The following is a 23,563-nucleotide window of genomic DNA, read 5'->3' as shown; positions in this document are numbered from 1 at the left end:
TGCAAATATTACTCTTACCCAGGGGCACTATTTCAGACTATTTTGCCAAAAACAAAAAGGAAGAAAATAGCATATATTAAGAGTACATTTTATGTTTATTCTCTCTTTTCTACCTCATAATAATTATAGCAATGTTCCAAAGCAGGATTGTTTTTTAAAAAGAGAGATGTATGACTTTGGGATGCATATGGAAAGCATAACCACATTTAATTGTTCATAACAACGGTTACTGTGAGCCAAACTAAATGTGACGCCAGGAGACCTTGAGCAGGACTCCAATTATTTTTTAAAAAGAGTAAATAGCAGCTATGGGAGGCAGGCCACAGCAGAGGGAGTAGCCATTTCCACAATGCTGTTTTTCTGACCTTGGGCATCCCTTAGTTCTGCTGTTTGCTCCATGAGCTGGGGGTGGGGGTGGACATACAGGGGCCTGCAGTAGTTCCAGGGACCTGGTTTGAAGTCGGGAAAAGAGGACAGTGAAGTGGGCTAAAGCACCTTCCCCCTCCATATTCCAACCTGGGAGGGAGGGGTACAGTTGCAATTTAAATAATAGGAGATTCATTAGTTGGTGTCCCAATGTCTGACACTATGTCTGAGGCGGTAATGCTCTGTCTTCTTGGTGCTTGGGGGGCAACAGTGGGATGGCTTTTGGAGTTCTGGCCCTGCTGGTGGACTTCCTGATGGCACCTGGGTTTTGGCCACTGTGTGACACAGAGTGTTGAACTGGATGGGCCATTGGCCTGATCCAACATGGCTTCTCTTCTGTTCTTAATGCCGAGTTTTGTTTGGCTCTTTGTAAGTATTACAGAACCAGAGAGCAGTCTAAAGATGATCATGAGGCATAATCACATGTCATTTGAAACATGCGGGAGGGGCTATCCTGCCTAAATGGTACATGCACATGACACTTAGAAACTCTTGCAAGTGGTAATCCCCCCTGATGGTGGCCTCCAGAGACTAGTCATACTGTATAAGAGCTTATAAATATGATGTTGGGTAGTTGTAAAGTTGTCTTGGGAATGTCATTTTCAGCAGGCAGTGATAAAGGTAATCTATGCCATAGTCATTCAGTTCAGAACCTGAGATCTGTCTGTGTCAAAGAAGTTTGGGGGTTTAGTTTCAAAGATATTAAATGAGTCATAAATCTTTATAGCTGCCCGATTAAACAGGCAGTGTGATGAAAGTTGGTCCACTAAAAGGTATTGCTTTACTTTGCAAGTCTTTTATTCGGGATCCACAGATCTATGACAAATGGTTTTGACTTGCTCTATGTTAATTATCTACTTGGAGGAATGCTTGTAATATTCCTCCCTGGAGCTTAGATGCTTCAGTGCCACTCACTTGAAGGTATAGCTAGTTGTTTGCTTACTTATGATGAAAGCTTAAGTGCTAGCAATTAGGATGAGTTTTTCAGGTGTGTGGAGGGGAGCCACAAAGGGGGACTATGAGGTTACTTTGAAGTACTGATCACCTTTAATGTATGCCTACATTTTGAAGGAATAACATGAGGCTGCCTTATACTGAGTCAGACCTTTGGTCTGTCAAGGTCAGTATTGTCTACTCTGGCTGGCAGCTGCTCTCCAGAATCTTGAGTAAAGGTCTTTTGTATCACCTGTTCCTTTTAATTGGAAAGGCCAGGGAATTGAATGTGAGATCTTCTGCACAGGGTTGCCAAAAACCTGGTGAAAATAATAGCGGCATAATGGGATGTTATTAATCAGGTGATGTTTTTTACCTGCATACTATGAAAACCTTCAACTGCACATTTTTGCACATTAAGTCTCTGTTAAAGGGGCAGGGCATTTCTCTCTCTCCCCCCCCCCCCAGGTTACTGGCACCCATACTCCTGCTTGCAAAGCAGATGCTCTGCTGCTGAGCCATCACCCCATCCGAAAGTCTCTCTTATTGCTTTTAATATTAGTAATTTTCCTCATTTATAGCCCACCTTTCTCATTGAGACTCAAGGCATATTACAAAGTATAAAAACACTTCAGTCAGGCAACACCCAGTGAACACACGAGGTTCCCTTATACTGAATCAGTCCATTGGTCCGTCATGGTCAGTATACTCAGACTGTCAGGAGCTCTCCAGGGTCTTCAGCAGAAGTATTTCATACCACCCTCTACCTGATTCTTTCAACTGGAGACTGATCTTGGGACCCTCTGCATGCCACAGAGATGCTCTGCCACTGAGCCATGACCCCTCCCTAACAAAGCAACAGGGCTATGGTTACAGATTTCAGAAAACAATGCAAGCAGAAAACTGTCTATGGCCTAAGAAATAGTGCCCTGCATAGTAGCCTACTCATTAAGCATCCAAAATCTGTTTCAAGCACATTTAAATGAAAAGGACATTGTTAAATTGTATTGTATCAGCCGTATCCAGTAGATGTGAATGGACTCTTGCCATAATGTCCCCAGATCTGTGGAACTGGGAATGGTATAAAGATGTCTGGTTCCTTCTGACTCTAGCTTAATAAGTTCTGAACTATAGTGATATCTTGAAGCCACAGAAGTGGCAGACCATGCATGGGGGGGGCAATTGGTCCCCCCCCCCATTTCTAGCCAGGTGCAGAGCATAGGTCTGAGCTGGCAATGCCATGAGAGACTGGAGCTGTGTTTATGTCCCTCTTTGCAGCTGTCTAAACCTTCCTTGTGGTCATTGGCCTAACCAGCTGATCACAGCTCCCCAGGCTCATCATCTGCAACCTCATTTAGGCCCAGTAGTTCTGGGCATCGCTAAACATGGCTGCGACTATCCTGCATTTCAAAGCTACTGAGCTGGAGGCTGTGAATGCTGGGAATCCTCAGACATGAGGGATTGTAACTTTTTGCTCCATTCAGAGGGGTGCACCTCATACAGCCAACTATGTAAATCTGCCCTAAGGCAAAGAAGTCAGGAAAAATACTTTCTGTCTTTTCTTTCTTTCTTTTTTTTAAAAAAGAAGCATATGTTGCCACAGGAATAAAGATGTGATTTAAGCCTCAGCTACCTTGGCTTCTATTCATAGTAAAAAACCTGATTGTAGCTAAAGAGTGATAGGTTAAAAATAAGAAAGAACAGCCAAGCTGAAGTGTGATTTACCAGAATAAAAAGATTAAGAGTAAAACAGAGCGATTTACAGCATATATTAGATTAACTGCTATAGCAGTGGTGGCGGGGGGGTGGGGGAAATGCTTAAAGTTTCCTGGATGCTCAAGGAGAGAACAAGAGCAGAACAAAGGCAGATCCACAGAATAAAGTGGTATTCAGTCAGACTGCATTCAAGAACGATGGGAGCTCATGGTTCAAGCTGGTACCATTGCTTATTTAAAACAATTTGTGTGTGTGTGTGTGAAGTGAAATCAAGTCACAGCAGACTTATGGCAACCCCAGCAAAGGGCTTTCCAGGCAAGTGATTATGTAGAGGTGGTTTGTCACTGCCTTCCCCTGCAGAGCCTTCCTCGGTGGTTTTCCTTCCATGTACTGACCCTGCTTAGCTTCTGAGATCTGCTTGGGCTATACCATGCTACCTTCCCTCCCTAAACAGTTTTACAGGTTTTAAAAATCCGTCTTTATTTGGGATACCGACACAATATCACAATCTAGGTTAAGAACAACTTATCAACGAGAACAAAGTTTGAGTCCAGCGGCACCTTTAAGACCAACAAAGTTTAATTCTGGGTATGAGCTTTTGTGTGCATGCCCACTTCTTCAGATACATATCAATTTATTAATGAGTTATTGCTATTTTCTAGTTCAATGTTCAAAGTTGCTAACATGGAATGAAGTCTTAGTCTTCATCCTATTAGAAGCGAGGGGAAGAAAAGATTGACCTCAGATGCTGGAAAATCTGAGGTGGATATTGTGGTCTAGCAGCTGGGCAGGCCCCACTAAAGAACTGATGATAATTTAAATTTATCAGCAGATGAGGGGGTTCTGGCGAGACAGGTTTGCTCAGATTTGTTTTACATCCTGGTGAGTGCCCACATTATTTTTGTGATTGCACAAAATATGGGATGTTGTACCAAATACAGGCTGCCCAGCGATGCTCCCTCTAAGCCGCAGAGTTTTGTGAGCAAAAATTCTACTTTGTGAGCTACTGGCATTAAAGTTGTGAGCGAGCGACTTGGCTGCTGCATAAATTAATTTGCCTCTGGAGCCATCCTTCCTGAGCTAAGACAAAAAACTGTGAGCCAGCTCACACTAACTCAGCTTAGAGGGAACACTGCTGCCCAGCAAATGTAATTAAAACAATACAATGAAAAGAAAACTAGGAATTCAAAGGATCTAGCAGATCATGACATTTCATCTGAATATTCATCATTGGATTTGCAGATGAAAATCAGAGTTTGCACTCAGTAAACGTCACTAAGGAAATTACTTTTTTAACTGTTGCAACATTAGGATTTTTTAAAATGGAAACTTGCAATTGTTCCATCATCTTCATGATGTATGCATGCATTGCATTTTGGGATTTGCCTTTGTGTGTAATACTGGTTTAGAAGACCATCTAATGTATTTTTACTAATAGACTATTTTACCATGGTTACAATATGAGGAAATATTGTTTTATACAGCAGAAATCTGTGAATGGTATAAAGGTACATGTGAATGGCACTTTGTGTGGAACTTTGCAGAGATTATGTCCCAGTATTATCCCAAAGCCTTGTGGCCATAGTTTTCTTCCTAAGCTTTCATTGAGAAGATGTGGATGGGGAAGTTGTGATTACTTTACATGAAATAAACATTTTATAAATTATGCTTTATATCTGACACAGCAATGCATAATGGCTAGAATGGCTTGGCCATGAGGGTGAAATGTAGTTCTAATCATTGCTTGGCTGTGTGACCCCACTGTGTGACCTTGAACAAGCCACTGTTTTAGTCAGGATTGTTGTGAGAATAAAATAAACCAGTTTAAATTATCTTTCTCTTTGGAGGAAAGGTAATGTGAATGCAGCCAATACACGTCTCCTGCAAGTACACTAGTCAGAGACTTGTGACTGACTCCAAGTCCCTGTTGAGTATAAATGTATTTGCAAACCAAGGTTTGGCCCTTGTAATGTTTTGAATGAACCTCGTTTCTAGCTGTTGACTTTCCCCCCTCTGGCTCAAGATGGTTTGTGTGAGCTATGTGTCTCTTTCTTGCTATTGGGATTATTGTTCAAGGTGAAACTGCTCTACGTACAGTTCCATGATCAGTGCCATGATCCCCTTCCCTTAATTTTTTTCTTTTGTAGATTGTGTCCACATAGCTGCAATTTTAAAGAGAAATGGAGTGTTTAGCTCTTTCCTCTAAGCCTCTTTTCTGCAAGAAATTTGCTACCTCTCAAATGAATTGATATTTACAGTATTACATTCCTTTAGTAATACTAAACTGTGTATCCTCTTTTTTAATTAAAGAGGCATTATAATCTCTTATTTCTCTGCTATTCTCTGGCTTCTGGTACTTACTGAATTTTAACACTGTCGTCCCTTGTGAAGTTCCTTATATGTGTCAGCGGCAACTGTTGCCCTTTGTAGAGATGCATTTAAACACCAATCACTTTGAAATTCAGCAAATTCTTTCTGCTTACCATGGAAAGAATCCCAAACTGCTGCCAGGCTTGTTCCACAATTGGGTAGAGAATATTGTGAGGCCCATTAAAATTTACTTCATTATTTGCTTATCCTTTACCAGGAACTTCAGGACTTGGCCTGGGACTCTTAAGGATCAAAATGCTGGGATCAAGCTTTAGTGAGTAACTGTAGACTGTATTCAGGCACAGAAGAGGCATGCAGCATCAGTCCTGTGAAACTGGCAGGTGGCACAAAGCTTAGATATCACAGGAAAATCAAAGGAATAGGCTGTGTTCTAGGAGTGATCTAGTTATTAAAGGTGTGAGCTAAGAGTGTACTAAAAATGTGGGCCAGAGTGCACTCTGGAAATGCAGCATCTGAAATGGCCTTTGACATGAAGAATTTATAAAGGCAGAAGGAGTTATAAAATGAACTGGGGACTGAAGGAGATTGATGAAGGTGAGGGAATATTCACCGTGTTGTAATAGAGAACCAAAATGCTCATGGGAAAACTACAGGGGAACAGAATGTAGTACCAACAACTGGGACTCATTGAATTGATGTTATAATAATCTGTAGTAAACCTTCTTGTTAATACTGACAATAAAATGTGTTTACTCACACGTGAAGTTTCTGTACTTACTGCAGGGCCTGCATATGTTAAGTGGTGCAAATTGCTAATTTCAGACCTTTAAAATATAGGAGCTGTCCACTTGTAGAAGTGCTGAATCCTTTGCAAAGAATCCAGGCAATTATCTTAAAACAAGAACAGGGTAATCTTTTTGTTTATGAATCAACTAGATAAAAGCAAGATGGTTTGCTGACTGAAGATGTCTTTTAATTTACCTTCTAGACTGCTAAAGGCTATAACAGTTATGCCATGATGTGTGAAAACTGGAATCTAGAGGGTCTCAAAATTCAACACTTGTGAGCTTTATGGGGTACAAATCAGGAAAACAAAAATTGAGACTTATGGGGGATTTTTTTGGTTAGGCTAAAAAGGAACCAGTTAGGTAAACTCTATTACTCTTCATCTTAAAATCTGATTATACTCATTTTGTCTCTTCTGCCCCCTTGATTTTGTACTTTCCAACTACTTTGTTTTGGTGCTAGTTCTTTCTTCTTTTTGCAGCATAGTTTCCCCTGCTACTCCACATTCCATTCTGGGAAGCAAGGTCCAAACAGGATACTGCCAGCTTTCCTTTATCTTTCTGTAGTTGTTGCCCTGACCTGGATAGCTCAAGCTGGCCTGATCTTGTCAGATCTCAGAAGCCCTGGTCAGTGTTTAGATGGGAGACCACCAAGGAATACCAGGGTTGCTATGCAGAGGCAGACAGTGGCCAACCACCTCTGTTTATCTCTTGCCTTGAAACCCCCAAGGGGTTCACCATAAGTTGTCTGTGACCTAATGGCAAAAATAAGTTGTTGCTTCCTCTTCCTCCTCCTCCTTTTCCCATTCTTTGAATTCCCACACTGCATCTGCAGCTTCCCTTCCAAGCAGCCACAACTTCTTTTACACTAAAAGTACCTTGTGGTGTGGTACACTAAACTTCATCTCCCAGCAGCACTTATCATCTTTTCTCCTGCTTCCTTTTCTCACCATTCCTGAGAATGAAAGGGGAGGGGGTAGGCCTTTTTCTGACTTTTTAGCTGTGGCTTCAGCTACCACACTAATACTTTTCATCTTCTTTCTGATTGTCAGTCTCAGTGGCAATAAAGAAATGTGATCCAGGGCCTTGGCCTAGAAATGGCTGACCTGTGAGTGTCCAGGGCTTGAGTGGATGCAAAGTTTATGGTGTTTATGTCTATGCAGGGTTCGAATGATCTAGTTTTTAACCTGATTTTCATAGAGTTTCAAAGCCTCATACATATCAGGTGTACTTTGACACTTTTAAAACACTTCATGTTATTGTGCTTGTTATGGTTTCCCATCCTCCACTATGTGAGGGTCCTGAGTGATTAGTCTGACATATTTACAGAGAAGGCTGTAGGTAAATAGAGGTTGTATGCCATTTTTAAAATATTCCTTGTACCTCCATAATGGGCTGATCTACAGAGTAGGCATGGTGAAATAGCACTGTGGAGACAGAAGATGTAAGTTTCTACTTCTGCAGTGGCAATAGACCATGCTTTCCTAAGGAGGCATATCTCACATTTTTAGAACTTTGGCTATACTGAAGAATTGGGTAGCTACTGCAGAATTGTGTGGACCAGTGATTTTAAAGAATATGTTTCTACAAGGAAACATTTTTGAATCCTGAAGGTTCAAAAAGAAGTGGGGAGGGATCTTCAAATTGTCAGGTGGTTAAGGTCTTTGTACTCTATATTACTTACGGACTGAATCCATAATGCCTCCAGCTCAAACCCCCTCCCTAATTGTTTTTGGGACCCTATTTTCTCCTGTCCCCAAGTGTTTATTGTTTTTTTTGGAGGGATGCAAGCTTCAAATTCTGTAGCCTCCACTTGGGTTCCAAACAAGTGTGTGAATTGAAAGAATGTTAACTGAAATTTGCCTGATCAATTCCAACTGCAGAATCTTCATGTTCTGTTAGCAGTATGGGGGCTTTCAGGAAAGAATCTGGCTACAATGCTTTCAGAATTGGAAGTTTTTCAGCTGACCCTTTCCCCTAACCCCTAATTTCCATTTGACTGAGAGTGATTAGCCATGGCATACCTGTAGTGATTCTGTAGGAGGCACACCATCTCCCTGATTAGCTTGAACGACTAGTGGATTTTGAAAAGCCCCTAGAAGCAAAAAGCCTCTGACTAAGAGTTAAGTGAGCTTTGTGCAAAAGCAGCACGGACTCTCTTGATTTGGATGAAATAGGCAGAGCACTTCTGTAGTCCAGGCTGCCCAGTGTGAGCATCCCCCTCCCCCAGTGTGCATCTCTGCCCCCCTTCTTAAAGCAATGATGTGTTCTTTAAATTGTTCAGGCTTCTGTTACATCACTTCCTTTCCAAACATCAAGGCTTGATTCTGAAGTATTTGACACTGTAGGGAATTTTTAGGGAAAAAATCCATTTTTCCTGTATATGAAGTCAGTGTTTTGTGCTTGTATAGGAAGTAACACTGAATTCAAAGTTGAAAAATTCATAAGTTTCAGAAAATTACAACTGCATCAAGAAATACACAGACTCCATCTAAGAATCAATCAGAGTTACTGTTGGGTTGCTGCTCTTTCAGGGTATATCATGCTGTGTGTTAGCATCTGGAATAAGCTCAATTTTGCAGTAGGTAAACTAGAACTTCAGTGAAATCAAATAATTTATTTTTGGCTTGTCAGGGTTGTTGGTGGAAATGTTTGCCTATAATAACAGGTCGATGATAGCACAGTTTTCTAGGCAAGTGACATGCAAGTTTCACTTGGGCAGTTCTTGTATTCTGCTGCATTTCTGTTCTGCAGCTGCCCTTTCTGCAAAAATAGAGAGATTCACAGAAGACCAGCTTTGATGTCCTAACTGTTCTTGATCTTCTAACAGGGCACAGTCCAGCCCAAGTTAAATACTTGTATGTTCTACTAGTTACAGAGGGTGAGATTTAAACACAAGCTTAACTCTCCCATTGTGGTCAATGGGGCTTAAAAGAGCTTAAGTTTTACTGGATAGTACACATACATACTGGAGCTGCGGTGGCTCAAGTGGTTAAGACGCTGAACTTCAGGCTGTGGAAGGTCGGTAGTTCAGCGGTTCGAGACCCGAGTGTGCCGCATGACGGAGTGAGCTCCCATCTCTAGTTCCAGCTCCTACCAACCTAGCAGTTCGAAAGCAAGAAATTGCAAGTAGATAAATAGGTACCACTTCAGTGGGAAGGTAACAGTGTTCTGTGCGCCTGGGTGTTTAGTCATGCCGGCCACATGACCACAGAAATGTCTTCGGACAGCTCTGGCTCTTTGGCTTTAAAACGGAGATGAGCACCACAACCCTAGAGTCAGATTCGACTGGCTTTCGAGCAAGGGAACCTTTACCTTTACCTTTTTACACATACATAGCAAATAAAATTAAACCTCAGCCATCCAATAATTGTGCAGACTTGAGGGGAAAAACTTTGGGATCAGGAAGTGAAGTGCATGCTTGTGTAGTTAGTTTCTCTTATATTTTACTGATTTATAATAAACTAACATGAGCTCACTAGCTGATTTCACTACAGAAGGATGCTGCCAAACAATGCTCCCTCTAAGCTGTGGAGTCTTGTGAGCAGAAATTCTACTTTGTGAGCTACTGGCATTAAAGTTGTGAACAACAACAAATTTGGCTGCTGCATAAATCAGTTTGCTCTGGAGCCACCCTTCCTGAGCTAAGACAAAAATGTGTGAGCCAGAGGCTAAAAAGCTGTGAGCTAGCTCACACAAACTCAGCTCAGAGGGAATACTGCCGCCAAATCACCCCATGGAAACTGAATGAAGCCATATGTGGGAGAGATTTGGCTGTGTCTTCAAGGAAGGTTGAATGGATGGCTACGGGGTGGGGCAAATTATGAAATTTGTCTTTGAGAATACTAGGTGAATGCTGGAAGATACCAGAATCTAAAAGATTACTGGTGATGTTCATTCTGTGTGTGTGTGTGTGTGTGTGTGTGTGTGTGATGACTGTCTTAAAGGATTTTTACATTATTTTACCTGCAGTTAACATCTGGCATGTCGCTAACTGCCCTGATGTTCTCATAAAACTCTTAACCGGGGCTTTGTAAACTCCATGCTTAAAAAATAAAATTCTTCTGGGGTTAAGTTTTCCCTTTTTCAAGGAGATGAATCCACAACTAAAATTGGCATGGCAACAGCTATTTTGCTGGAATTGAAACCAGGACATTATTTTTTCATATTTTAATTCAAATGCTTGGATCCCTCTGAAAAGATAGGAAATACTCTTCTGTTCTCATAAGTCCAGTGCAGAGGATGATGAGGTGGATGTAGTGGCTAAGAGTGGCGGACTCTAATCTGGAGAACTGGGTTTGATTCCCCATTCCTCCTCCACATGAAGCCAGCTGGGTGACCTTGGGTCAGTCACAGTTTTCTCAGAGCTGTTATCTCAACGGCAGTTCTCTCAGAGCTCTCTCAGTCCCACCTACCTCTCAAGGTGTCTATTGTGGGGAGAGGAAGGGAAGGTGATTATAAGCTGCTCCGAGATACCTTCAGGTAGTCAAGAGTGGGGTATAAAAACCAACTCTTCTTCTTCATGTAAAACCTGAGATCTATACAGACGTCTTTATTTATATGCTTCATTTATTTACCATGCTTGCTACAACTCAAGGCGGATTACAGGATATAAAGCAGTGCCACCAGACAGCATAAGATGACAATGAATAATGCAATACGAATAGGATTACAGAATTAGGGAACAATGCAAATAACAAACAATCTAAGACCAGGTATGCTCTAAACAATACAGGAAGTGGATTACCAGGTATAAGATGATGCAGCAATATTTTGTGATACAATAATCATTGCAGTGGGCTACAATCCTATTTCATAATGAAGATGCCCTCCAGAACAGTGAGAATACTTGTGAACAGGCAGCTGCCAATCTTACCTATTTGCAGGGTGGTTCCTTTAGAAGGCTTTGCTTGGGTTTGCAAAGCCTTTTCAGTGGGACACAGCAGGAATCTCTCAGGCCTATTGTGGCAGGGAAAACTATGTCTCCTTTGAAGTGAATGGCAGCCTTATTACTGGTTTCCAGAGAGTAAGGATGTCTATGAATGCAGTACTTTTAGAACGTGGTTCTTTAAGTTACAGTGCTTGTGAAAAGGCATTTATCATTACTTAATACTTGGTCCAGAGGCGCCTTTTTCTGATGCTGTCTTGCATAGGAATGTGTCTAGTATTAGCATGAAATATCCCTTTTAAAAGGGGGGGAGAGACTTGTGTATCAGGGGACTGATTTCCTCAACAGACAGTGAGACAGTAATTGCATAAATGAATACATAGATTGTATCCAGTATGTGGGTTTCAAGTCATGATTATTAGGAAATAAACATAATGTGCGAGTTTGCACACACTCCACAACAAAAGCAGTGCTACTGGTAGATTCCACTGAACACATGAAGTTGCCTTCACAGAGGGAGCATTTATTTATCTTGCCTTTTACCAAGCCACTTTTTTTGTAATCAATATGCCCGGTGACATTGATCCTTCTATCCTAGTACTATCTGCTGCAGCTGGCATCACCTCTCAGCTACGTAAGACCCATTTTAAAAACTTGCAATGCTAGGGGTGATGCATGAGGTATGACCCGTTCACAAATAATGCTTTAATGGTTCTGATTGAGTTTTCTTAATCTATGATAGTGTTTGGCATCATGGCTGCAAAATAGTAGTCTATAATATCATATTTTATCCCTCTATATGGAGTGCCGATGAACTATATTTATTAAGGGACCATTTTTAATCACTATGGGAGGCGGGAGTAGGTGGTGAGATTCTTCACTGGGAACAAATCTCATTTTCAAGAGCCCTTACAAAATGAGCCATAAAATTACAATATTTCAAAGCACTTTGTAATTCCAGTGCAAGGACCTCTTCATCATGGAATATGAAAGCTCAGAAAATACAAAACTCATTAGATTAAAATAAACCACCTACTGAGAGGAAGAAAAGCTTATTTATCAATATCAATTTTGCTTCTGATTACTCTGCATGGCAATTTGTTATTTCTAAGAAATATTATTTGGGTATCATTTTAGCCAAAATGAAAGTGTCATTCCTAAACCTTAGCTTAGCTTTCTTTTTGAAACATGCTCGGTTCTAAGGCAGGTGGAAAATGATAGTGGGCAACTGAGCCATGCTGGCTGTAGGCAAACAAGAATCCAACCAAATAACCAACCACACACTAAAGAATACTTGTTGGCCCAGTGATGTTATAAAAAGCAGAGGTGATCTCTATTATCATGCCTATTACTTTAGAAAGCTGACAGTTCAGGATAGGCAGCTGACATCTGGTAGCAGATAACTGAAAGTAGATAGATGAGAATGGAGCGTAAGGACAAATGTAACTGGACACGTAGGTAAACAGATCTCCATAAAAGAAAAAAATTGTTGCACTGATATTTGATCCGGTACCCACTACACTATTCAGCTGAGAAGTAAAACAATCTATGACAGGAACGCTGTCTGGCAATCTGTAGGCTCAGGCTAGACATGTCACAGGTGTGTTCTCAAATACACTCAGAGACCTCCACTAAAGGAACCATAGAGGAAACTCACACAGCCATTTGTTGTCCCCAGTTGCATTTATCCTATTTTTAAAAAAATCATTTTGCATCAAGTGTATTATACTCAATGCTCAACAATAGCAAGGTGGGAGGAAGTTGCAACACAGTATGTATGATTTGTCTACACTGTGAATCTATACTTAATTTTCACACACTTGTTTTTTTTTTTAGTGATGCCGCAAACTTTGATAGGTAGATTAACTGACCAGAAGGTTAATTAGTGAGTCTAGGAGCTCATAGCGTGGCTAGTTGCCAAAGTTCTTTTGATTTTGGTGTATAACTACAATAGGACCCCCCCCAGAAGATGTTAAAGAAAGCAATGAGTGTTATCTTTTGTTTGCTATGAATCGTAAAGGAGCTTTATACTTGCGTCGTTAGTTGTGAACAAACTTTTGATTTTTTTGTTTTATAACTATAGGACCCCCCCCCCCAGAAGATGTTAAAGAAAGCAATGAGTGTTATCTTTTGTTTGCTATGAATCGTAAAGGAGCTTTATACTTAAGTATCTGCAAGTATTTATACTGAAACTTTACTAGTGTGCAAATGGATTTCAATTTCATTCTCTAGTTTGGGGGAGGGGGGACCCTGTCAGGGTAAAAGAAAGCACTCTTGCCTTCAGTAAGAGTAAAAGAAGCTATTGTTTTTGGAGAGACAGACACAACTGCCAGTGCAATGGGGGGGGGGAGCACCCAGGGAGAGGACTATTCACTACACCAGCATATCTCAGGGATGTACCAGCACAGTGCCCTGGCACCACCATGCCGGTGCTGAATGCCAGCATGAGAACATTGCAGCTCCTTGCCAGACCACTGCTGGTGCAATACCCTGTAGGAAGGAGCTGGCCCACGGGCATGATGGGGGCAGTTAATCAGCTCCCTAGTCTGGAAATGCCCCCCCAGCAATGGTACAGAGTTATGCCTGCAAAACCCATGGCATAGTGCATAGTGGCCCATGGAGTCCAAGACAAGAAACCCCCACCATCCACCACACTCCCAGTTCACAAAGTACCACAGAAGGCCAACAAGTTCAGTGGCCAGTACTCACTGTCCCTCAGGTGGACCCCTGCCCCCCACTGTGGCCAGTGCCTGAACCCAATAGCCCAATATAAACCCTGGTCTGCATATGTCCAGCACATAAAGTGGCAAACAATGAGATGGTCACAGTCAAAAAGAGCTTACAATAGATGAATAATACAACTGTGATAAAGAAGCATTCACAATTTTTTATCTAAAGATGTTATACAAAACATTAATTTCTGAAGTGATTATTACAGAAGATAATACAATAGAAACAGAAGCGAAAAGGCAGGACGGTGGTCTCCGGATTGGTGCTGCCGTTTCGACAATATGTCTTCCTCTGACCAGAAATTGTGCCAATCAATGCGAAGTATGGAATTCCTCAAGCAACAAAAAGTTGCATACTCATGAATTTTCTAACTCTTATATCTTGAGAAGCAACATCTCTAACTCTAGAAAAAAGTTCTCCCAAAAGGGCTTCAGCCCATATTTGTGCTACCAGGCATGCTGAGCAGCTGGTGGCTGTCACTGTGGACATGGATGGGAAACAGGTGCACATTGAGGGGCTGCTAATGAATATGTAAGCAGCAACCCATGGGCTTCCACTGGCCCTAGTGTCTGCCTTGCTCCACCAGCGGTGGCAGCAGAGGGGTCCCCCAGGGCTGGCGTTGCCAAAGTGCCTGTGGTGCTGAGGCATCCTAACACCCAGGGTTCAGGTGTGCTTTGGGTGACAGTGCGTAGGCTGGTAGGGGGCCCTTTCCATTTTTTGCACTGCTGCCTGCATTCCGTTTGGCAGAGGCCTGTGCCTTTCAGGGGCTATGGTGGGGGCTTCAGGCCTGGGTTGGAGCTGAGCTACATGGGCCCAAACCTCACCTCTCCTCAGGTGTCTCCAGGGCTGGCTCCTCCTGGCTGCTGCCCTTTTGTTCTTTGGTTCCCCCCATCCATCAGGATTGTACTGTTTATGGTAGCCAATTATTTGCTCATCCCCAAGCATAAAAAGAGAACAGAGCTAAATGAATGGCAGACTCATGAGGTTCAGCCTTTGCTGTTTTGTACCCCTAACAAAGAGCAGGTTAAACTAGGGCAATAAGGACCAATGTATTCACAAATGAACAGCCATACAAATTGGAACAGAATTAAGAAAAGCTAGGTAAAGTTTTCCCTTGCTCAAAAGCCAGTTGAATCCAACTCTAGGGAGTGGTGCTCATCTCCGTTTCCAAGCTGAAGAGCCAGCGTTCCAAGCCGTGAGAGATTTTGAGGCACCCTTAAGGACATTATCAACAAGTCCCTCTCTGAGGGGCTGTTCCCAGGGGCTCTCAAGGAAGCGATGGTCCGCTCTCTCCTAAAAAAAACTCCATCTCTGGACCCGGCCGAAATGGCCAATTATCGGCCTGTCTCCAACTTGCCCTATTTGGGCAAATTAATAGAGAGGGCGGTGGCGATACAGTTGCAGAGCTTTCTGGATGACACTTCCACGCTGAATCCCTTCCAGTCCGGCTTTTGCCCAGGTCACGGGACGGAGACAGCACTGGTCACTCTCACAGACGACCTCTGGAGGCAGCTGGATTGGGGTGGGATGGTGGTGCTGCTGTTGTTGGACCTGTTGGCGGCGTTCGACACGGTCGATCATCAGTTGCTCACCCACCGCCTCGCTGATGTGGGGATTCAGGAACTTGCCTTGCAATGGCTTGTCTCCTTTCTTCAGGGTTGGGGACAAAGGGTGGCACTTGGGGAGAAGCTGTCCTGAAGGCACCCACTAATTTGTGGGGTGCCACAAGAAGCAGTACTCACCCTGATGCTATTGAACATCTATATGCGCCCCCTTGCCCAGATTGCCCGGAGGCATGGGCGAGGGGGTCACCAATATGCGGATGACACCCAGCTCTATCTGTTGTTGGGCAGTCAGTCTGGCTCTACCCTGGAAGATCAGGACCAGGTGTTGCAGGACATGGCGGGATGGCTTAGACTGAGCTGATTGAAATTGAATCTGACAAAGATGGAGGTCCTATGCCTGAATTGGAGTAGTCCGGGGTTAGGGGTCCCTCTACCGGCCTTCGGTGGGGCGCTATTGGTGCCAGCGCCGAGGTTCAGGATTTTGGGAGTGCTCCTGGATACTTCCCTGACAATGGAGGCCCAGGTAGCAGCCGCTGCCAAGACAGCCTTTTACCAGCTCTGGCTGATTAGGCAGTTGGTCCCCTTCCTCCAACGCAATGATCTGGCTTCAGTGATCCATGCTATGGTCACCTCGAGGTTGGACTACTGCAGTGCTCTCTACATGGGGCTGCCCTTGGGGGAACTCCGGAAGCTGCAGCTAGTGCAAAATGCAGCGGCCAGGCTGCTGATGGGCCTCCCCATGTGGGAGCACATCCAGCTTGTGCTAAAGTTGCTGCACTGGCTGCCAATAGCATTTCGGATCCATTTCAAGGTGCTGGTTTTGACCTTTAAAGCCCTTTATGGTTGGGGGCCTGTCTACCTGAGGGACTGCCTTTCCCTGCATGTTCCCCAGAGAGCAGTGCGATCTGGAACACAAAACCACCACCACCACCACCCCGGGCCTTGGGACGCCAGGTTGGCGTTGACTAGGACCATGGCGTTTTCCCTGGTGGTGCTGACGCTCTGAAATGAGCTCCCCAGTGAGATCAGGGTCCTGTGGGACCTCCAGCAATTCCACAGGGCTGTGAAAACGGAATTTTTTTGCTAGGCGTTTCAGTAGTAATGACATTATATCAGCTGAGCTGCACCTGCACTTTATTATATGACACCGCCATACTTAAATAGTTTTAACTGGTTTTAACTGTACTTATTGTTGTATTGAGTTGAGTTATTTTATATATGTACCTATGTTGTTTTTATAATTGTATGTAAGCCACCCTGAGCTGCTTCGGCAGGAGGGCGGGATAGAAGTCAAATGAATAAATAAATAAAGCATTGTCTGCAGACGTTTTAGTGGTCATGTGGCTGGCATGACTAAACACCGAGGTGCACGGAACACTGTTACCTTCCTACCAAAGTGGTACCTATTTATCTACTTGCAACTTTTTGCTTTTGAACAGCTAGGTTGGCAGGAGCTGGGGCTAGAGATGGGAGCTCACGCCATCATGTGGCACCCGGGTCTCGAACTTCTGAACTACAGACCTTCCGGTCTGGAGCTCAGCAACTTCACCTCTGAGCCACCGCGGCCCCCATAAGAAAAGTTAGCAGTAGTGAAAAAAATACTAGGATGGTATTGAGTTGAATGCCATAATAAAAGAGGACTTCTTGAGCAAGCAAACAAAATTCCACATGCACATAATTAATAGGATGAAAATAACTCCCCCCTTTTTTCCCTGAAAGCAAACAGGAGTTTTTTGTCATGCCCCATCTGCGTTATTTTTGGGAAAATAATGCTGGGGGTGGGGGATGGAACTAAAGCTACCTTTTTTCTGTTGTGGGCCCACAGAAAATATTTTAACAATGAAGAAGTGAATACTTGGTGAGTCACTCTCTTCATGCACATAACCATTCAGGAGACACTGATTTACACATTTATTTCTTCTGTGTACTGTTGCAGCAGCACCTGGCAAACGGGGTGGGGGGGGAGACTGACATTGTAAATCTGAGGAACAAATATTGCTGAGATGGCTTGGATAGAAGCAGATGGAAGGAATATAAAGGAGGAGATAATGGGTTTGGGATTTTTAAAAAGCAAACTGTAGTCCTAATGTTTCTGCACTAGACACCCAGGACAAAGCAAAGTATCGGCAGCTCTTCTAATGGAGGCAGCCAAGTATCTTTTATATGGTGTGATAGTTCTCTTGATAACTGAAGTGCTTTCCTTCTGCGCTCACAATACCCAAACATTGCAGGTGCACAACTTTGTAAAATTACCAGTCTCATATGAATGCTTTATGCCAAATAGAGATCAGAATGAATTGGTGACCACTGTAATCCTCCAAACTGTTCAGTGTCCATTTCTTTTTGATTCATTTAAATTGAGAGTAGAGATTTGGCATATGCATCAGACTAGTTCTAAGCCAATTTTTTCCCTGTAAAACCCCACTTCATATGGTACACTGTGCTCTGAGTTACCACTTATTTAATGCCAATAGCAAGCTGTTGAGGATGTAAATGGGGTTCTGTGTCCAGTAGGCTTCCCCAGAGCCATAAGTAGCTAATTTTGCACCTGAGGCAAGAATATAAAATTGTGCCCCCTGATACTTTCATAGTAGTTATTTTGGTAAAAAGGAAAATACATAAATAGCAAGAGTAATAATGACACGGCATTTATTTTCATTATAGTATACTTTTTCTGCACCCCTTCACCTTTGTGCACCCAAGGGAAGTGCCTCATTTGCCTTCCCCTTGTTACAGCTCTGGGTTGCCACCTAAGTAATATGGACAAGGCAAAAGAAAAGAGCAGTGTGTCTGTGTGTGTGTGTTAAAGGACTCACAAAGACAGTGAGCAAGGGAGTGTGTATTGTGTTCATTTTGGATGGCGGCTTCTAACAGACCAAACTTAGTAACTGTTTTGGAGGCTTGGTAATGACTGCTGTTTTGCAGGGCATATGCTGATGTTTCCACCAAATGGTACTTATTGAAATTCAAGGCAAATGTGGAAGATTCTGCTCAGGCAAAACATCTGTAGGAATTGCATGGGAAGCTAAAAGAATTTGTATAAGAAGAATTGCAGTTTCTCAGGGCAGGGGCTTCATACATCTCTAGTTTACTCTCAGTGCCAAAGGAAGGTATAGTTCCAAGGACACCAACCCAACTGTTATAGCTAATATGTTAATTAATTCTCACCAGGTAGAAGAAGGCTTTTCCTACCACCTTTGCTGTGTAGATTAATTGGCGGGGTTATTTTTATAATGCGTTATTTTATTCGTTAAAACACTTCTATGCCCCTTTCCATCCAAATAGGGCCCCCAAGGCAGAAAACACTGAAACATTAAAACATCTTGACATTAAAACAACATATAAAGTATATAAAATAATTCAATTAAAACATCTATATAATAACCAAGGCACCCCCTGCGTACGAATGTCTAAATCCACACAGAGGGGGCACCTAGGGGGCACAGAGATTTTCCTGCATATTTGGGGCAATCCCCAGATGTGCAGAAAAATCTATAAAAAACTACAGGGGGGATACTTAAATCCATCCAAAAGTAAAAGAGCGTTTCGTGCGCATGCGCAGGGAACGCCCTTACCAACAGGAACTGTAGCCGAGCCATGCAGGGCTTGGTGCTGATGCTGCTGGCAGCGGGTGGGGGGAGGGAGATGCCTTGGAGGGCTGGTGCTGGGAGCTATGGACGTTGTTGCTGTTGGCAAGGGGGGGGGAGCCTGGTGGCCCGGTGGCTAAGAGCTGCACAGGGCTCGCTGCCATTGCTGCTTGCGGTGGTGGTGGTGGGGAGAAACCTTGGAGGACCAGAAAAAATGTCCCGTTTTGCAGTCAAGGCAGCAGCGACTCACAATTGCTCGGAGATGGTCTCCTTTTTCCCTGGTCCTCAGGCGTGGGGAGAAACCTTGGAGGACCGGTGGCTACACTCAGCCGCAACCGTTGCTGCTGTCGTCGGGGGGGGGGGAGCCTGGCGAGTCCAGTGGACCACCTGCTGGGCTTACCAACAGCCGCTGCCACGTCCTCCTCTGTGCTGAGCTCCTGCTGCTTCAGCAGGCAAGCCACCCAGGAGGCACAGGGAATACTCCCCCCGGCCCACGTGTATTGTGGGTCCTGCCTCTTGTATAAACATAATATCAAAAACAGGGAGGGGGGGCCAATAACAGTATGCCCTCCCCCACAAAGTCCTTACTTGCTCGTGGAAGACTACAGTAGAGGGAGACAGACAGATCCCCTTGGGGAGGGAGTTCTAAAGTTTTGGTGTCATGATTAAGAAGGCCCTCTCTTGGGTTGTCACCCATCTAGCCTCACATGGCAGGGGCACCCAAAGCAAGCCCTTTGAAGATGACTGGACAGGTAGAAGGTGATCCTTAATGTAGGCTGGCCCTCTCTCTAGACCACATTGGTAGTTCTTCCCTCAGGTGCTAGGATCACCAGGCTGCTTGATGAGCTCACTCTGGAGCAGGCCACATAGAACTGTCTCTTTAAGAAGCAGTCATCTGTTAAGTCAACTCCCGCTACCTTCCACGAAAGTGATGGCCTCTCTACTTGTGTTCCTGGATTGTTTTGCTCGTATGGAGACTATGTTCTGAGCACCTCAGGGTGATCTTGCTGGTACTTGGCCTGTGCAGTTCAGTGCACTGCAGGAGTAGTATGTGCAAATGCCTTTGCCACATTCCGAAGTTACCTCCTCCTTGTAGCATTGGTGTATCTGGCTCAACGTTTGCCAGGAGCTTTCTTGGAGGCAGTAAGAGGTGAGAGGTGTGAGGGGGAGTTGGTGTGAGGGAGTGGTGATATGGTGGACATTTCTTCAGGTTCATGAGGGGGGCACACATTGAAATGGCTCCTAGAAATGCCCTTTACTATCCCCCCATAAACATTGATACCCTGGCCCTGCTCCTACACCTGACAGACACTGGCCTGTCTGGTGTTGGGGGGGGGGATTGTATTTAAAGGCATCGGGGAGGCTGGGCCAGCAGCAGTGCTAAGGCAATCCTGCTGAGCAAACCTCCCTGGCGGCTGTAAGCATCCCACCTCCTCTCCTACACCTGACAGGCAGTTGCCTGTCCAGTGTAGGATGAGGAGGGGGGAGGAGTATTAGAAGCCACTGTGGAGGCAGGGCTGGCAGGATCACTAAGGCGGTACTTCTGGGGCAGGCTCCCTCGTGTCTTTTAGCACCCTGCAACCACTGCTGCACCTGACAGACAATTGCCTGTTAGGTGTAGGAGGTGGGGGGAGCATGTTGGAAGCCATCCCACCTCCTCTCCTACACCTGTCCAGTGTAGGAGGGGGAGGGGGGAGGAGTATTAGAAGCCACTGTGGAGTTGGGGCTGCATCTGATAGACAACCGCTCGTTAGGTGTACGAGGTGGGGGAGTGTGTTTGGAAGCCATCCCACCTCCTCTCCTACACCTGACAGGCAGCTGTCCAGTGTAGGAAGGGGAGGGGGGAGCAGTATTAGAAGTCACTGTGGAGGTGGGGCTGCACTTGACAGACAACTGCCTGTTAGGTGTAGGAGGTGGGGGCAGTGTGTTGGAAGCCATCAGAGAGGCTGGGCCAGCAGCTTTGCTTCACCTCACAGGTGGTTCTTGGCCACTCTTGATTTCCTTAACTGTCATTAGCTCTCTGCAGTCCCCTGTAACTGTTGAGGTTTTTTTACCTCAGAACACTGAGCTCTGCAGCTGACCAATCGGAGAGTGGGGGGTGCAGAGAGTCAGCTGCCTCGCAACCAGATAGGAATAAATGGGGGGAGCACATTTTCCCCCTTTTGACCCACCTGGGGTCGAATTTCTAAAAATCCCTTCTTAGCGAGCACCTACACCATGGTGGGAGTGCTCTCCCAAATTTGGTGTCTCTAGGTCCAGCGGTTTGGCCTGGGTGTTGATTTTACGGTGAGGGGAGTTTCTTTTATAAATATAGATTTATCTTGTCTTCCTAATTATCCAGCAGCATGAACAAATTAAAAAGAACTTGCAGAATAAGGATGTTGTCTCAGCACTGATAGCTATATTAGGTCAAGAAGTAATCCTCTGTATTCTCTGGCTTCCCTGGTTAATCCCCCACTTTTTCCTTGCGTCTGTAATTGATCCCTCAAAAGCAGTCTCCTTGCCAAAGTTAGGCTCTCTTGCTCTTTCTCTGAGTTTTTTAAAAAGTCATAATAAAACTATTGTTTAGAGTTTCAAGTGTATTTGTTTAGGTACATGTATATGATGTGCACATTTCCCACCAAATGGTTCTTACATAGTAATTTTGAAATGCTATGGTAATTACCTGTGAGTTGGAGTTTGCGTTTTCTTCATTAATGGGTATAGGATGTTTGTGATTGATTTTATTGTTGGGAAACAGCATAGACCTATGGCAAAACTGCACAACAAATCTGCACTGTCATATTTCATTCTGTTGGGGGTTTTTACCCCAAAGTAAGAAAATGTGTGCTTGGATAATCCAAGCCTTGGATTTTCCTGGAGGCAAACAAGGGTGCTCATGTTGGTTTGCATGCTAATTTTTTCAAAATGTTTTCCCCAGCACTACTTCACAGCAGCACTCAGGGATCAGATTTCTAGTTATATTCTTGTCCCCTGAACTAATACAATCCACAAACCTGACTGGAATGAATGGGTGGATTTCCTTTATGCAGCTCTCACGTTTGTAGGGTTTGTGCCCTCTTTATATTTTGCACATTATATGTTCTTGCTGAAAACTTGTTATGCTCTTTCTTCTCTTCTTTATTTAGAGCCCAATCCATTCCAAATGGTCAAGTGGCTAATCTTTAAAAAACTGAAGCCACAGTGAAAGCAAAGCAAAAATCCATTTATTTCTGCCATCTTAACCCTAACCCTTGAAAATAATAGATACCCATGGTGCTCCCAAATAGTGCTCACATCCATAACTATATGCAGCCACTGAGAACATTGCTGTGTGTATCTTAATTATCTTCACCTGTGTGAAGGCATGATGGCCTGAAAGAGCACAATGGGAAGAGAGGAGGAGGCACACTCAAATATTTGTTGGACCTAAAATGTTTACAGACTACAACCAGAACTTTGAAGTGTGCATTGAGTATAAAGCATATCCCATGCTGGTGTCGGAACAGTAGTCTAGTACTCCTCTAGTAAGCCTTTCACACTAGGAAAAAAAGATCACTATACTTGGCTCCAGAGATGATTCTTCCATATAGTCTTCTTGCCACCCAATGCAGAGAGCACTGCAGTAGTCTAACCTTGAGATAATGGAGGTGGGAGTGGTTATCATTTGGTCTACATGTGGTAGAATGCAGTGCAGCTTTGCTAACAGATGCTGTTGATGGAAGGCACTCTTGGGCACTGTGTAGAATGATTACACCTTTACAACACCCCCCCCTTACAAGGCTTTCAACCTGAACAACCTGAGGCGGTTTATGTGTCCCAGCCCCACCCATCTCAAATCACAAGATAATTTAGCCCAGATTAAGCTTTATTCTACTTATTTGCAACCAGTCTCCTACAATGGCTGTATACTAGAGTCTGTACTGCCTGAGAGAGATGGGAAAAGAGGTATAAATAAGTGTTATCAGAATCTCATGCCATCCATGTCACTCGCTGGTTTGGAACATGTTGTGAACAGGACAGGCTTCTAATGTCCTGGGCCCACTGGTGGACCTCCTGATGGCACCTGGTATTTCTGGCCACTGTGTGACACAGAGTGTTGGACTGGATGGGCCTTTGGCCTGATCCAACATTGGTGTCTCTTATGTTCTTATGTTATACTTTTGCAAGGATGACCACTTCACCATCAAGACCTTTTAGAATGTCTCTGTTAGGAACCTGTCTTCTATGTTTCAATTGTTTTGTTTTCTTTCTTTCTTTTTGTTAGCCACTTCAGGAAGGTAAAATTATTTATTTAACTCATTTATTTGCTCATTTCAGTAATCCTGCAAAATGCCATAGTTGTGTTGTCAACACAACATGGCCAGGAGTATCAAAGGCAATCTGGTAGAATCAATAAGGTGCAACTGCACCCCTCCATCTCTAGGTGGAGATAACTCACAAATGCCAGACACACATTTCCAATGCTGTGCTTAGGCTAAAAGCCAAACTGGTTGAATTGCTTGGCAGCTGTGAATAATGAATCATTTAATTAAAACTGCATCACTTCAGACCTCTTAAATAGTTGCTACCAAACCTTCCACATTTTGCAGTCAGCCATGGCCCAGTATGAAAGTTTATCAA

Source organism: Gekko japonicus, unplaced genomic scaffold (genome assembly GCF_001447785.1).
Source record: "Gekko japonicus isolate JY-2015 unplaced genomic scaffold, Gekko_japonicus_V1.1 scaffold49, whole genome shotgun sequence".
Classification (NCBI taxonomy): domain Eukaryota; kingdom Metazoa; phylum Chordata; class Lepidosauria; order Squamata; family Gekkonidae; genus Gekko; species Gekko japonicus.
Note: the sequence above shows the minus strand (reverse complement) of the source record.